This window comes from Papaver somniferum, chromosome 2, assembly GCF_003573695.1.
Source record: "Papaver somniferum cultivar HN1 chromosome 2, ASM357369v1, whole genome shotgun sequence".
NCBI lineage: Eukaryota > Viridiplantae > Streptophyta > Magnoliopsida > Ranunculales > Papaveraceae > Papaver > Papaver somniferum.
In genome coordinates, this window is record NC_039359.1 from 68,447,498 (window position 1) to 68,462,873 (window position 15,376).

A 15,376-nucleotide genomic window follows, 5' to 3' on the forward strand; every position below is an offset into this window, starting at 1 on the left:
TAATATCTTTGAGGAACCAAAGTTGGAATTAGCATGTGTACCCGTCCCTAGCAAAGTTCATTTCGAATTAGACCTTGTGCATGATGAACCCCAAAAACTGCGAGATTTTGTATCCAAAATTTTATCTGTTGAAAAATCCAGGTTTGGGGGTAGCTCATTTTGTTTCACAGCTTCACTTGCATGCCTATCATATTATTATTGTGTGAAGCTGTTGAAACCTCTACACTTTGTCTTTTGGGTTGATCCTCAACTCTTTAGATTGTTAGTGTATGGTGAATTTTTGTATATAATCCAGTAGATAAAATTTCTTAAAAACCTTTTTGTTCCTTTTGTATATATTTTGCTAATCCAATATGATCTCGGCTGACATATGTTGGATTTTTGCCTTGAATAATGGAGTTCAAAACTTGCTTTCGCCAATATCCGGTAATCTCTTTCTTTTTTCTACACTTAGCATCGTTCTCATGGTATGTGTTATAATCATGTTTATCTTTTGAAACATTGAGGACAATGTTTAGTTTAGGTTTGGGGGTGAAAAGTAGATACTTTGATAACATGCTATAATCGAAAAATAGAACTCTTCCTTTTTGAAAAAATTAAAAATTCCAAAAAAATTAAAAAAAAAAAAAACATAAAAATGGAGCTCATTTACCTTGAAATGTTGACTCTTGTGCAAATATGTAATTTTTAGGAGTCTTAGTCTAGATATTTAGGCACCCTGATTCTAGCACAATTCACATAGTGATAAGAAATTTGCACGCGCACGATCTACCAATACATGTATAGCCTCGATCTTCAAGGTGTTTGATAGGAAGTCACGATTGCCAATCACTTTAGAATACTGAACGAAACTTGACTAGCTTGTTCTTTGGTTGGTTGAGATAGAAGGTGGAGGTTACATTAAGAAAGACAACCATCGAATTTAACTGGGTGCATCAAAAAGGGCTACCTCTTGCAAAGTGTCATGTAATCTTTTGTTTCCTTTTGTATATGTATCAAAAGTGTTTCCTTATAAAAAAAAAAAAAAAAAAAAAAAAAAAAAACGATGTATATATTCAGAAAAATTCAGGAAAAAAAAAAAATCAAGTATTTATCAATTCCATCCTCTCTTGTTCCAAAAATAAAAGAGAGTAGTCAATGTAAATAAGAGTCATCTTTTGTGTTTTATTGTAATAAACAAGGAGGGTGTATGCCATTGATGTACAACGCGAGTAATTGTGAAATACCTCCAACTCATTCACAATTCTCGTAAAGTCCGGACAGCTAGCTAGATTTCGACCTTGGTTCTTAGCCTGAGAAACTATCTCTTGGTGATTAGTAGTCATAACATCCGATCTTTCTTTACACATGTGTAGATACACTTTACACTCTTATCACATGTCTTTATTTGTTATCAGTGCTAGGATTGTGCCTTTGATAGCTAGATTGACATCTCCATTTTGCTGTGAGCTTCAACTGACTTGCACATGTCACATTTGATGGAATATGAGCTTATATTTTGACCTAGAACTTTGTAGGTACGTTCTAAGCAAACCTTCACGAGACTTCACTCGTCCACTAGGGACACTTAGTGGTTTAAAAGGCTTAGTGCATACGCTAAATGCATTCGAGAGACCAGCGACAGTGGTATAGGTAGGATTTCCTTAGTTTTGTTTTACTTGAGGACAAGTAAATTCAGGTTTGGGGGTATTTGATGAGTGCCAAATAATGTATATATTTATCCCTTTTTGTTGGCATTTAACTCTTTTGTGCATTAATTCTACATTTTATCCCATATTCTGTATTTTCATTGTTTTCAAGAATAAATATTTTTCTTAATTAATTTTGCATTTTTAGGTAATAAATGAAGTTCGGATGAGTCGCGGAGCGAAAAGAGCAGAAAAGTAGTGAAAAGCCGGGAAGAATTACGCAAGGAAGCCGCAAAGAATGGAGCACACGTCCAAAAAGCTAGGAATGGGCTCAAGAAGGAAGAATTGTTCTTAAAGAAGATATGGGCTTGGCATACCCAAGGCCCAAAACCCTTTCCCAAACCCATTTTCTATATCCATAACCGCCTCCATTCTCAGCCGTTAGATGGGACTACATCGAAATCCTACGGTCGCTCCTTCGTAGAGCATCAAAATCTGAAGTCTCTGCAAAACACCACAGCGCTTAAATTCCAAGCCTTCAGATTAGATTGTAGTTGAATCCAACGATCGCTTCTATGCCTGTGCATCAAAATTAGATACTCCCGATTTACACTACAGTACCTAACTCCACCAAGTGCCGTCCGTTTCGTTGTATCCCTTCATCCGACGGTCGCTCATCGCTTGCCTCCGAATCGCCGTCAGATCTACCTACCATCTTCTAATCCTACGACGCAGATCGCATAACATCTTCCCTCGCTGAAACCGCTCAACACCATAGCGACCGAACCCTATACCCTAACCAAACGCCCCCTCCTTCTTTTCCATCGACTTCTTCTCTTCCCCCCTCTCTGCAACAGAACCACCTTCTCCATCATCACCACTACCCACTCCACTGCCACCACTACCAACTCCTCTACCACCACCACACCTCCACCATCATCACCCCTACCTTCCTACAGCTATTACCCATCTTCTAGCCATCTATCCTACCAATTTCTTTTCTTTTCTTTCTCAGAAAACCCTAGGAAAGAAATTGGTACAATAGCTAGGGCTAGAGAAGAAATCAGAGGCATGGAGAGGAGCAGGAGACTAAGGAGAAGAATGGGTCGAAGTCAGTAGCGTGTAATCGCATCAATTTGGGTAAGAATTTACCAAACCCTAGTTCTGTCAATTTGGGGGTTTTTACATAAATCCTAATTAGGTTGAGATAGAGCATGGAGAAGATAAAGTGGGTGATATAGGGTAGGTAATTGAACCTAACTGTGATTTTCTGTCACATTAGGTAGAACCCTAATGTCTACTGTTTTGGGAATTTTTGGGTGAAAAGGGTGTAAACCCTAATTATGTAATTGGGTATAAAAAGGGGACTGTGGGTGTGATGTAAAGGCTTATGCCTGGATTAGCCAGTGTGTCACCCAAAAGAACTGGAATAGCCAGTGTCTCAAGGGTTAGTGTTTAATTTGCAACTATCTTTATGTTTATTCCATTACTCTTGTTTAGTTTCAGTTCAGTTGCTCTTATTTAGTTTCAATTCAGTTCATGTTTTTGTTTTATGTCTTCTGTGTTTGTTTATGTTCAGTTCAATGCTCTGTTTAGTAATTGTTTTGTTTTTGTTGCTGTTATGTGAGCTCACATGTGTATGTGTATAGCTAGGCTGAGATGATGCCTTAAGTCACTGTTAGAGGTGGAATGTTAGGTTATAATTCTTGTAAATTGAGCTGATTGAGAAATGGAGGAATTTAGTGCTCAACTGTGCTTGTGATTGATTGTGCTGTCAAAAGACAGTCAATACTAGGAGTAAACAGTTGAGCAAGCTTCTTCTCCTTCCATTCCATTTATGTATGCCCTGGAACATAGGAAGGCTTGAACCTTCACCTAGCTCCATTAGGGACAGGGATTTAACATAGAATTACACTATCTGGCTAGGTCACAAGGTGGATTCATAACCTAGTTGTGTTGTTTCTCTGTTTTGTATTTGTAGTTTTGCTCCCCTGCCATTGCCCTTGGCTTAGGCCTTGGTTTATTACACTGTCATTTTATTGTCTTTGCTTCACTGTTTATCTTCATTGCTGTTTTCTCAATTGTTCACTGTTAAACTTTCACTGTCACCTTCTCACTTTCACTTTGTTCCATTTTGTTTTGCTTTTGTTCTCTGTTTAGTTTCATTGTTCTGTCACCTTCTCATAATACTTTTGTTCTGTTTACCTTTGTTCATTGTTTTGCTTTTGATGTGTTCACTGTCACCTTCTCACACACTTTTGTTACTTCAGTTTCAAGATCTGTCACTTAAAAGCCCATTTGTTCTCTTGCTTGGCTAAAGCCTAGTTCATAGCTCAGAAGCCTAGCTAATCTAAAGGCCCAGCCAACTGAGCCCAAGGTTCAGTTCATTCCAAAAATCAAAGGTCCAGTCCACTGTGGACTTAATCAAAGCCTAAGGGAAAAGCTAAGGCCCAGTTCACTGTTAGCCCAAGGCCCAGTGCAATTCAAAAGACCAAAAGCCCATAAGTTCACAGTCAATCCAAAAGCCCACTGAGCCCAAAACCATTTCATTGTTACAAATCCACTAAGCCCAAAGCACAATTAGAAGCCCAATAGCAATTTAGAGCCCAAATAGCTAGAAACTCCAAACACCCCAGTCTCTGTGGATCGACCCGTACTTGCACGAGCTACAAATGACGACCGTGCACTTGCGGTATTACTGTAGGCCCGCGTTTCATTTCGCTTCAATTTTATACGCTTTCCCGGGCCCACCAAGTTTTTGGCGCCGCTGCCGGGGATGTGAGACGCTTAGATGTCACATCAATGTGAGACGCTTAGATGTCAGACGCTTAGATCTCATGCATGTGAGACGCTTAGATGTCACTTTCTTGCCTAAGTCACAATCTGATAGCCTTGTATCCTACCTAGATTTAGTTTGTCACAATATTGTCAAACCAATTTTCATGAGAATACCTAATCTAGGCCTGGAACTGTGTGCCTCTCAAGTCCTCTTGGACTATTTTGCATCTAAGTATAATATCTTTGAGGAACCAAAGTTGGAATTAGCATGTGTACCCGTCCCTAGCAAAGTTCATTTCGAATTAGACCTTGATGTGAACCCCAAAAACTGCGAGATTTTGTATCCAAAATTTTATCTGTTGAAAAATCCAGGTTTGGGGGTAGCTCATTTTGTTTCACAGCTTCACTTGCATGCCTATCATTATTATTGTGTGAAGCTGTTGAAACCTCTACACTTTGTCTTTTGGGTTGATCCTCAACTCTTTTTGTTAGTGTATGTGTGTTTTGTATATAATCCAGTAGATAAAATTTCTTAAAAACCTTTTTGTTCCTTTTGTATATTTTGCTAATCCAATATGATCTCGGCTGACATATGTTGGATTTTTGCCTTGAATAATGGAGTTCAAAACTTGCTTTCGCCAATATCCGGTAATCTCTTTCTTTTTTCTACACTTAGCATCGTTCTCATGGTATGTGTTATAATCATGTTTATCTTTTGAAACATTGAGGACAATGTTTAGTTTAGGTTTGGGGGTGAAAAGTAGATACTTTGATAACATGCTATAATCGAAAAATAGAACTCTTCCTTTTTGAAAAAATTAAAAATTCCAAAAAAAAAAAAAAAAAAAAACATAAAAATGGAGCTCATTTACCTTGAAATGTTGACTCTTGTGCAAATATGTAATTTTTAGGAGTCTTAGTCTAGATATTTAGGCACCCTGATTCTAGCACAATTCACATAGTGATAAGAAATTTGCACGCGCACGATCTACCAATACATGTATAGCCTCGATCTTCAAGGTGTTTGATAGGAAGTCACGATTGCCAATCACTTTAGAATACTGAACGAAACTTGACTAGCTTGTTCTTTGGTTGGTTGAGATAGAAGGTGGAGGTTACATTAAGAAAGACAACCATCGAATTTAACTGGGTGCATCAAAAAGGGCTACCTCTTGCAAAGTGTCATGTAATCTTTTGTTTCCTTTTGTATATGTATCAAAAGTGTTTCCTTATAAAAAAAAAAAAAAAAAAAAAAAAAAAAAAAAAAACGATGTATATATTCAGAAAAATTCAGGAAAAAAAAAAAATCAAGTATTTATCAATTCCATCCTCTCTTGTTCCAAAATAAAAGAGAGTAGTCAATGTAAATAAGAGTCATCTTTTGTGTTTTATTGTAATAAACAAGGAGGGTGTATGCCATTGATGTACAACGCGAGTAATTGTGAAATACCTCCAACTCATTCACAATTCTCGTAAAGTCCGGACAGCTAGCTAGATTTCGACCTTGGTTCTTAGCCTGAGAAACTATCTCTTGGTGATTAGTAGTCATAACATCCGATCTTTCTTTACACATGTGTAGATACACTTTACACTCTTATCACATGTCTTTATTTGTTATCAGTGCTAGGATTGTGCCTTTGATAGCTAGATTGACATCTCCATTTTGCTGTGAGCTTCAACTGACTTGCACATGTCACATTTGATGGAATATGAGCTTATATTTTGACCTAGAACTTTGTAGGTACGTTCTAAGCAAACCTTCACGAGACTTCACTCGTCCACTAGGGACACTTAGTGGTTTAAAAGGCTTAGTGCATACGCTAAATGCATTCGAGAGACCAGCGACAGTGGTATAGGTAGGATTTCCTTAGTTTTGTTTTACTTGAGGACAAGTAAATTCAGGTTTGGGGGTATTTGATGAGTGCCAAATAATGTATATATTTATCCCTTTTTGTTGGCATTTAACTCATCTTTTGTGCATTAATTCTACATTTTATCCCATATTCTGTATTTTCATTGTTTTCAAGAATAAATATTTTTCTTAATTAATTTTGCATTTTTAGGTAATAAATGAAGTTCGGATGAGTCGCGGAGCGAAAAGAGCAGAAAAGTAGTGAAAAGCCGGGAAGAATTACGCAAGGAAGCCGCAAAGAATGGAGCACACGTCCAAAAAGCTAGGAATGGGCTCAAGAAGGAAGAATTGTTCTTAAAGAAGATATGGGCTTGGCATACCCAAGTCCCAAAACCCTTTCCCAAACCCATTTTCTATATCCATAACCGCCTCCATTCTCAGCCGTTAGATGGGACTACATCGAAATCCTACGGTCGCTCCTTCGTAGAGCATCAAAATCTGAAGTCTCTGCAAAACACCACAGCGCTTAAATTCCAAGCCTTCAGATTAGATTGTAGTTGAATCCAACGATCGCTTCTATGCCTGTGCATCAAAATTAGATACTCCCGATTTACACTACAGTCCCTAACTCCACCAAGTGCCGTCCGTTTCGTTGTATCCCTTCATCCGACGGTCGCTCATCGCTTGCCTCCGAATCGCCGTCAGATCTACCTACCATCTTCTCATCCTACGACGCAGATCGTATAACATCTTCCCTCGCTGAAACCGCTCAACACTATAGCGACCGAACCCTATACCCTAACCAAACGCCCCCTCCTTCTTTTCCATCGACTTCTTCTCTTCCCCCCCTCTCTGCAACAGAACCACCTTCTCCATCATCACCACTACCCACTCCACTGCCACCACTACCAACTCCTCTACCACCACCACACCTCCACCATCATCACCCCTACCTTCCTACAGCTATTACCCATCTTCTAGCCATCTATCCTACCAATTTCTTTTCTTTTCTTTCTCAGAAAACCCTAGGAAAGAAATTGGTACAATAGCTAGGGCTAGAGAAGAAATCAGAGGCATGGAGAGGAGCAGGAGACTAAGGAGAAGAATGGGTCGAAGTCAGTAGCGTGTAATCGCATCAATTTGGGTAAGAATTTACCAAACCCTAGTTCTGTCAATTTGGGGGTTTTTACATAAATCCTAATTAGGTTGAGATAGAGCATGGAGAAGATAAAGTGGGTGATATAGGGTAGGTAATTGAACCTAACTGTGATTTTCTGTCACATTAGGTAGAACCCTAATGTCTACTGTTTTGGGAATTTTTGGGTGAAAAGGGTGTAAACCCTAATTATGTAATTGGGTATAAAAAGGGGATTGTGGGTGTGATGTAAAGGCTTATGCCTGGATTAGCCAGTGTGTCACCCAAGAGAACTGGAATAGCCAGTGTCTCAAGGGTTAGTGTTTAATTTGCAACTATCTTTATGTTTATTCCATTACTCTTGTTTAGTTTCAGTTCAGTTGCTCTTATTTAGTTTCAATTCAGTTCATGTTTTTGTTTTATGTCTTCTGTGTTTGTTTATGTTCAGTTCAATGCTCTGTTTAGTAATTGTTTTGTTTTGTTGCTGTTATGTGAGCTCACATGTGTATGTGTATAGCTAGGCTTAGATGATGCCTTAAGTCACTGTTAGAGGTGGAATGTTAGGTTATAATTCTTGTAAATTGAGCTGATTGAGAAATGGAGGAATTTAGTGCTCAACTGTGCTTGTGATTGATTGTGCTGTCAAAAGACAGTCAATACTAGGAGTAAACAGTTGAGCAAGCTTCTTCTCCTTCCATTCTATTTATGTATGCCCTGGAACATAGGCAGGCTTGAACCTTCACCTAGCTCTATTAGGGACAGGGATTTAACATAGAATTACACTATCTGGCTAGGTCACAAGGTGGATTCATAACCTAGTTGTGTTGTTTCTCTGTTTTGTATTTGTAGTTTTGCTCCCCTGCCATTGCCCTTGGATTAGGCCTTGGTTTATTACACTGTCATTTTATTGTCTTTGCTTCACTGTTTATCTTCATTGCTGTTTTCTCAATTGTTCACTGTTAAACTTTCACTGTCACCTTCTCACTTTCACTTTGTTCCATTTTGTTTTGCTTTTGTTCTCTGTTTAGTTTCATTGTTCTGTCACCTTCTCATAATACTTTTGTTCTGTTTACTTTTGTTCATTGTTTTGCTTTTGATGTGTTCACTGTCACCTTCTCACACACTTTTGTTACTTCAGTTTCAAGATCTGTCACTTAAAAGCCCATTTGTTCTCTTGCTTGGCTAAAGCCTAGTTCATAGCTCAGAAGCCTAACTAATCTAAAGGCCCAGCCAACTGAGCCCAAGGTTCAGTTCATTCCAAAAATCAAAGGTCCAGTCCACTGTGGACTTAATCAAAGCCCAAGGGAAAAGCTAAGGCCCAGTTCACTGTTAGCCCAAGGCCCAGTGCAATTCAAAAGACCAAAAGCCCATAAGTTCACAGTCAATCCAAAAGCCCACTGAGCCCAAAACCATTTCATTGTTACAAATCCACTAAGCCCAAAGCACAATTAGAAGCCCAATAGCAATTTAGAGCCCAAATAGCTAGAAACTCCAAACACCCCAGTCTCTGTGGATCGACCCGTACTTGCACGAGCTACAACTGACGACCGTGCACTTGCGGTATTACTGTAGGCCCGCGTTTCATTTCGCTTCAATTTTATACGCTTTCCCGGGCCCACCAATATTCGTCCCCATCGACATGGCAAGCCACAAATCTTTTTGCCACATCCCACCGTTCTTTGATTATATCCCGTGCATGTTGACTCAAAGGATCTTGTCGGTCACGAGCTAGTTGTCTACGTTCGAAGAACCATTCCATAAGGAACCTGCGAATTTAATCGACTAAATGGCAGATTGGAAGACCTTTAACATCAGTTATTCTTGAATTGAAAGTTTCACAGGCGTTTGTAGTCATGAGAGTAAAATGACCTGTTCTAGCCTTCACCCTGGCCCACATTTCCGGTCCAAGATCCACTATATATTTTAAAGCAGCGGGGCTCACTAAACCTAGGTCTCTCATAGCAAATTCATACTCATCATTGCTAAACGCTTTTGCAGCTCTTGTAAATGCCACCGAAGCCGTGGCACTGTGGTAGGTCTGTTTGATATTTTCTGCAAGGTCAAACATTACAGGATTGACCTATAAGTACAACATGAAGCATGCATATATATATATATATATATATATATATATATATATATATATATGTCTGAAATGTATCATACAATAGGGTGGACAACAAAACTTGTTTGGACTGTACATATATGCATTATGATGCTATTGATGCTACAAAACTTGTTCTGCCACCTCCGCTGGGACATTATATGAAATATGATGGTATTGTCATTGACTTCATAACGCTATCTAGATACGCACACATAAAGACCTACAGTCTGATAAGTTATACTAAACACAAATCAAGGTTAACGTTGTATCCATTCAGATAACTAACATCAAATCTATTTAAACACAAAACTCGTGTTTTTATAGTATATAAAGTCTTGTTAAATACCTGAAAGATGGTGGATGCAGTATACTTGATTAGCACAAGGAAATGCCAACCTTATGGCTCTACCGATCGATGGGTGCCTGTCTGTTGCCACAACAACATCTTCATTCATAGCATACTTATCGCCAAGTACTCCGACTAACTTTCTCATAAACCATTCCCAAGATTCATTATTCTCTGAATCAACAACAGCAAAAGCAATAGGATAGATCGACTCGTCGGGATCCATTCCAACGGCTGACAGTAGAACTCCTTGGCGTGGCCCTGTAAGATGTGTACCATCAACCGCAAATGCGGGTCTGAAACAGTTTTTGAATCCTTCAATACATACTCCAAAAGCAAAGAAATAATATAGAAAAGAATCATCTGAATCAGTTACAATCTCGGTAACAGTACCCTTGTTACGAGCACCAAGCATGTGACTATAACCAACGAGGTGTTGGTACGATTCATCAGGGCTACCTTTGATCAGCTCAATACCACGCTTGCAAGCGCTGTATACCTGCCGGTAATTGATAACCACTCCATAATCCCTTTTTATGTCCTTAACCAGTTGTTTGGGCGTAAATGCCGCATCTAGTTCTTTGAATTTGTGCTTGAAAAGCTCTGCAATTCCAGTAGCGGCCGCTTTGGTTCTTAATTCAGGGTCAGTCCTTTTGTTGCTTTCACAAGTATGCACATCGTTTGCAACTGTGAGTTTCCACCACCCACAAGAATCTAAGGGAAATGCTCGCAGACGCCACTCGCATGTCTTGTCTTTGCATTTGGCAATAAACCTCTGGCTGTCGGATTTAAAAGCTTTGTACTCAAAATTTCTTTCTACTTTGGCTATTGCAAGTATAAGTTTCAACTCCCCCTTTCTTTTGAAAGTGTTACCCACACACAGATCATTGTACTTCATATCCTTCGGGGGTTTAGGAATATTCAGAACCGGCGCTGGAGTTGTTGTCGCATCATGAAGACATCGAAGTTTCTTGGCTGATGGAGTCATTACTGGTTCAAGACATCTCCTAGCCTTTGGACCACTAGTACTCGCTGAAAAAATGAAACATTCAACATTAGTGTGACTATTTTTTCAGGAAAAACATAATACAAAAGTACAATAATAAGAGGGACAAATAAACGTACCTTTAACACCACCATCTCCCTTGATGGTTTCATTCTTGGACTGATAATCCTCACTGGAACACGACGTGAGGTTGTTAAGTGGGGTCAAGGGAGTGTGGGGAAGCATCTTGGATCCGCTGTAATATCCAGTAGTTGTTTTGGGAGTCACGGGAGGAATATCTACTTTTACTTCTTCTCCATATTTGATTGTGTAAAAGCTTGGGACTCCACATGTCTGGACAACATAAAAAATCAACATTTCTTCACTAATAATCTTAATCCTTTGCTTAAATGAGGTTCCCGGGACATCTATGAGGCCATACACATCAAAACAAGGTTTTTGCACGAAACCTAAAACATCCATTGCTCTCTTCTTCACATCCTCAAAAGTGTACTTATCAGGTACCCCCGCAAGATGTGTCATACCTTTGTAGTCATCATTACCTTTTTTGTGCACCCATTCACCATTGTAGTGGATGAGAACAGCTTTGCTTATCATTATGGCGACGACAATTTAGGATTCTAAAAGAAACTGCATTTCACAAAACATACTATCAGTTATATACAATATAAGCTTCTTAAGCAAAAAGTGAATTACCAATCAATTCCTAAATGAACATTGAAATCACACAACTAAACCCTTGATTACAAATACTGATGATCTACTAGATCGCATGCCTATTTCAACCAACTATTTTCCTGTAACCTATCCATAAAAAAATTTAGCAGCAGTTAACACATCCTAAATAAACTGAGGCCAAAATTAAGATCATTTTGTATCATAAACCCTACATAAACTAAGTAACCAAATCACAAAATTAAAGATAACCCATACCTTATTTCACTGTAAACTATATAAATAAACATGGATTTAAATCCCCAATGTACATATTTAAAAACCCTAACTTTGAGTTTGAAATTGAAATTAACCAAAATTTAATATCGAATTTGAAAGAGCTAAAAGTTAAACTCACACATTAAACACTATATAGATCCTTCCTTCTCTATCTCAGTTGGATGCTTAGTAAAATATACAACCCTACCTTTAATGGTGTAGCAGCTGCCATGATATGAAAACAATAAAAAGGACAAGAAATGTATAAGATGGTGAAAGAAGAAGAAGAAAAATAGAATATAAGAAGAGATGTCCCTGATAGAGAAGTAGAACCTCAAGAAGATGAAAGAGCAGGGAGAAGAAAAGTGAGGGAATGAGGGTAAAGAATTATTGGAAGCTGCCGCACAAATTAACCAATAGAAAGATCTCTCCCAAGTTAACCAATAGAAAAGGACCGCTTATATTGACCAATAACAAAAGGCTTTTACAATATTATATTTAAAAGAATTATTTTTAATAAAACACATATGACAATGGTTGTACTGTGTAACGAGGTGCAAAGGGTGGAGTAATGTGAAGGTCCTCACCCTGTAACGGGATGTAAGGAAAGTGAAGCGTTTGGTCCCGACAGTGAGGGTCCTGACCCTAGTAGAAAAAGCAGGAAGAAGAAAAAGAACGGTAAACAACAGTAGAGAGGGGGAATGGGAATGGAACCTGGTTATATAAACAAAGGTTTAAGGTGTGGAGTATTGTAAAGGTCCTGACCCTGAATTAAAAGGTCCCGACATTGATCATCCTACTTGTTACCTACAGGGCGCCTAGTTGGCCAGTGGAGAAAAGGTCCATACCCTGGAGTGAAATAGTCGAGACCCTTGAAACCTTATTTAATTCCATTAACAAGATTATTTTAATAGTATCCTAAGAGTCCATTGAAAAGTCCAGACCATTCACGGGACCCTGATAATAAAATATTAATTAAAACTGGTCTTACTTTATTATTATTTTTCTACCTGAAGACTTTGCGGAGGTCCACTAAGGTCCTCTAAAGGGTCCTGATCTTTTTCACAGGACCCTAATACTTAAATACAAATAAAAAAGGTGATTTTTAATTTTTTATTCAAATTATAAAATATTTTTAATAAGATCCTAGGGTCCAGTGAAGAGTCCCAACACTTTCTTCAGGACCCTGGCACTGAAAACCAGACAAAAACCATTTGTTTTAATTTTTGAATGTTGGAAATAATAATAAACAACTAAGAGTCCTCTACTGTTAGGGGCATAAATGTCACGTAGTGGTATTTTTGGTAGGTTGAAGATAGGGATGGCACCTTTGGAATCTGGTTTCGGAAAGTGGCATTTTCACCAATTGAGCCCGTCAAAGGGTGTAGAATTTACTCATTTGCGTAATCTTTTTTTTTCTTTTTTGGCTATGAATTTTTCATAGACACTTGTAGAGATTTAAAATGAAATCTAACCAAATTAACCATTCCCGATGGTTAGAATACTTGTTCTTTTTTTTAATGGATCACATCACCTTACATGACATGCAAGATGACATTGTTAACTACATGTAGGAATTTAGATAAGTCATGCAACATAAAATTGGAAGGATGGAGCTTGCTGATACTTATAAATGCAATGACCTACCTACCCCATGTTAAAGTGTTGATTTCGAAATCAAATTCTATATATATATATATACATCCTATGCTGTTACCTAGCTAGCATTTGTATTACGGTCTCTCAATTCCTCCGATAGATTGTCTCTTGTTCTATTACTTTCTCTCTTTAGAAAACACTACTAGTCTTTTGCATGTTCTTCTTCTTAGTTGTTGTTTCTAGATCTTGAATCTCATACTACAGTAATCACATAATATTAGCACTCATGGGTCTTGAAGTTGAGAATGTTATGTTTTTTATGGTTTTGATTGTTTTATGTATTGCTTCTTCGATGGCTGAAGTTCACGAGGTTGGTGCTAACAATGGAGGGATTACTGTTATTGCCGACAATGATCTTGCAGATGACAATGTATACTTTAGCCACAACGACATAAAAGAAGGTAGACTGTTTGAAAATACAAAGTTACCTTGGCAAGAAAGGATGAGAAAAGTTTGATCAACGCTGTTACCATCTGTCACGTGGATACGTCGGAGTGTAGCGCCAGTCACGTTGCCGTCCTGCAGAACCAGGTTCTGAAGCCAGGAGAGGCAATGTGCCACATTCTCCTCCCATCCGATGTGGTCTGAATTATTTAAATTAGCTTACTCTTACCATAGAACAAGTTTTTTAATTACTAGAATAAGTTGCTTTTCTGTTAGCGCGTTTGTTACACCTATATGAAGTTGTATTGAAGATAAAGTGAATAGAAAGAATCTAATATTGGTTTGTTTTTGTTCTTGTGTGAAATTTTCTTTTCATTGTTGTGAGAGTGAGGGTGATAGTAGTACTCTAACAATTTTCGTTTGATCAACTAACAAGTTCATTGATGATTCACGAGCAGAGAATCATTCCCCGTGAGTCTAAGACTAGCTGCAGGACATTTTTTTTTTGGTCAAAGGTCAACAAATTTGGGATTTGAATCAAGAGTGGGCACTGAACAGCATTCAATTTCCTTTTCTTCTCTTTTTCTTCATCAATCGCATTTGCATTCCTTTTCTTCTCCTCCTCCCCGGCCCTCCTCTTCACATCCCAGTGCTCTTAAATCAAAACCCCTATTCAATACACAACACGTCCTTGCTAGAAACTCAAGAAACCGGTCATAATCTTAATCTCTTAAGATGGGCTTCGATTTGGGGGTCTCACTCACATTCTTGTTGTCATGTTGTAGTTTGGATCTGTCAATAATGAAGTCTAATTGATACCCTATTAGCTTAATTTACAAAGAAATTAGTCACGTGTTCTGTTGACATATATGTTTCAGTATAGTGTAATCGTTATGTTTCGCTTTACTGTCTGTTATGCTTCCACCAATGCTTAGCAATGCTCATGTGTACATGAATCGCATTATTAGTGGTTTTAGAATTTCAATTTGGTGGTATTTTAATTTAGTGCAAGTGTTTTGTGGAGGCTAGTAAAACAAATCTTTAATGCCTTCTTGATTAGGATGCCATCAGAATTTAAACGTGTATTGTCTGTATGTAGCTTGACCTCATTTTGCCTAGCTTGAGTTTGCATATGTATGCCATTTTGGTTTTGGGGCCTTTTTCTTAGTGCTATATTTTGTTGCAATCTGGCTCTACGGTTACTTCTTTTAAACATTGTTCTTGTTAAGATTGGCTTGATTTTGGTGCAAATATTGTAGTTATACAAAGTTTGAAGCTAGGTTTGGTTATGTGTAATTATTCTTTCATTCTGGTTTATTTCCAAGAAACTGATTACGCGTTCTTGTATACTGTTCTTTATATTCTAAAAGTTGATTGCTTGTTATTATTGACGTTGCCGACAACTTCTATGGAAGGGACTTGAAGAGCACAGCTTTCGCAAGGTTGAGCGTTGTTTACAGGAGTCTCAAGGTTGCCAAGTCTGGTGTTAAGAAGAAGAACATGCAGACTTCCAAGAAATCCAACAGGGCTTAGGGATGCAGTCAATCT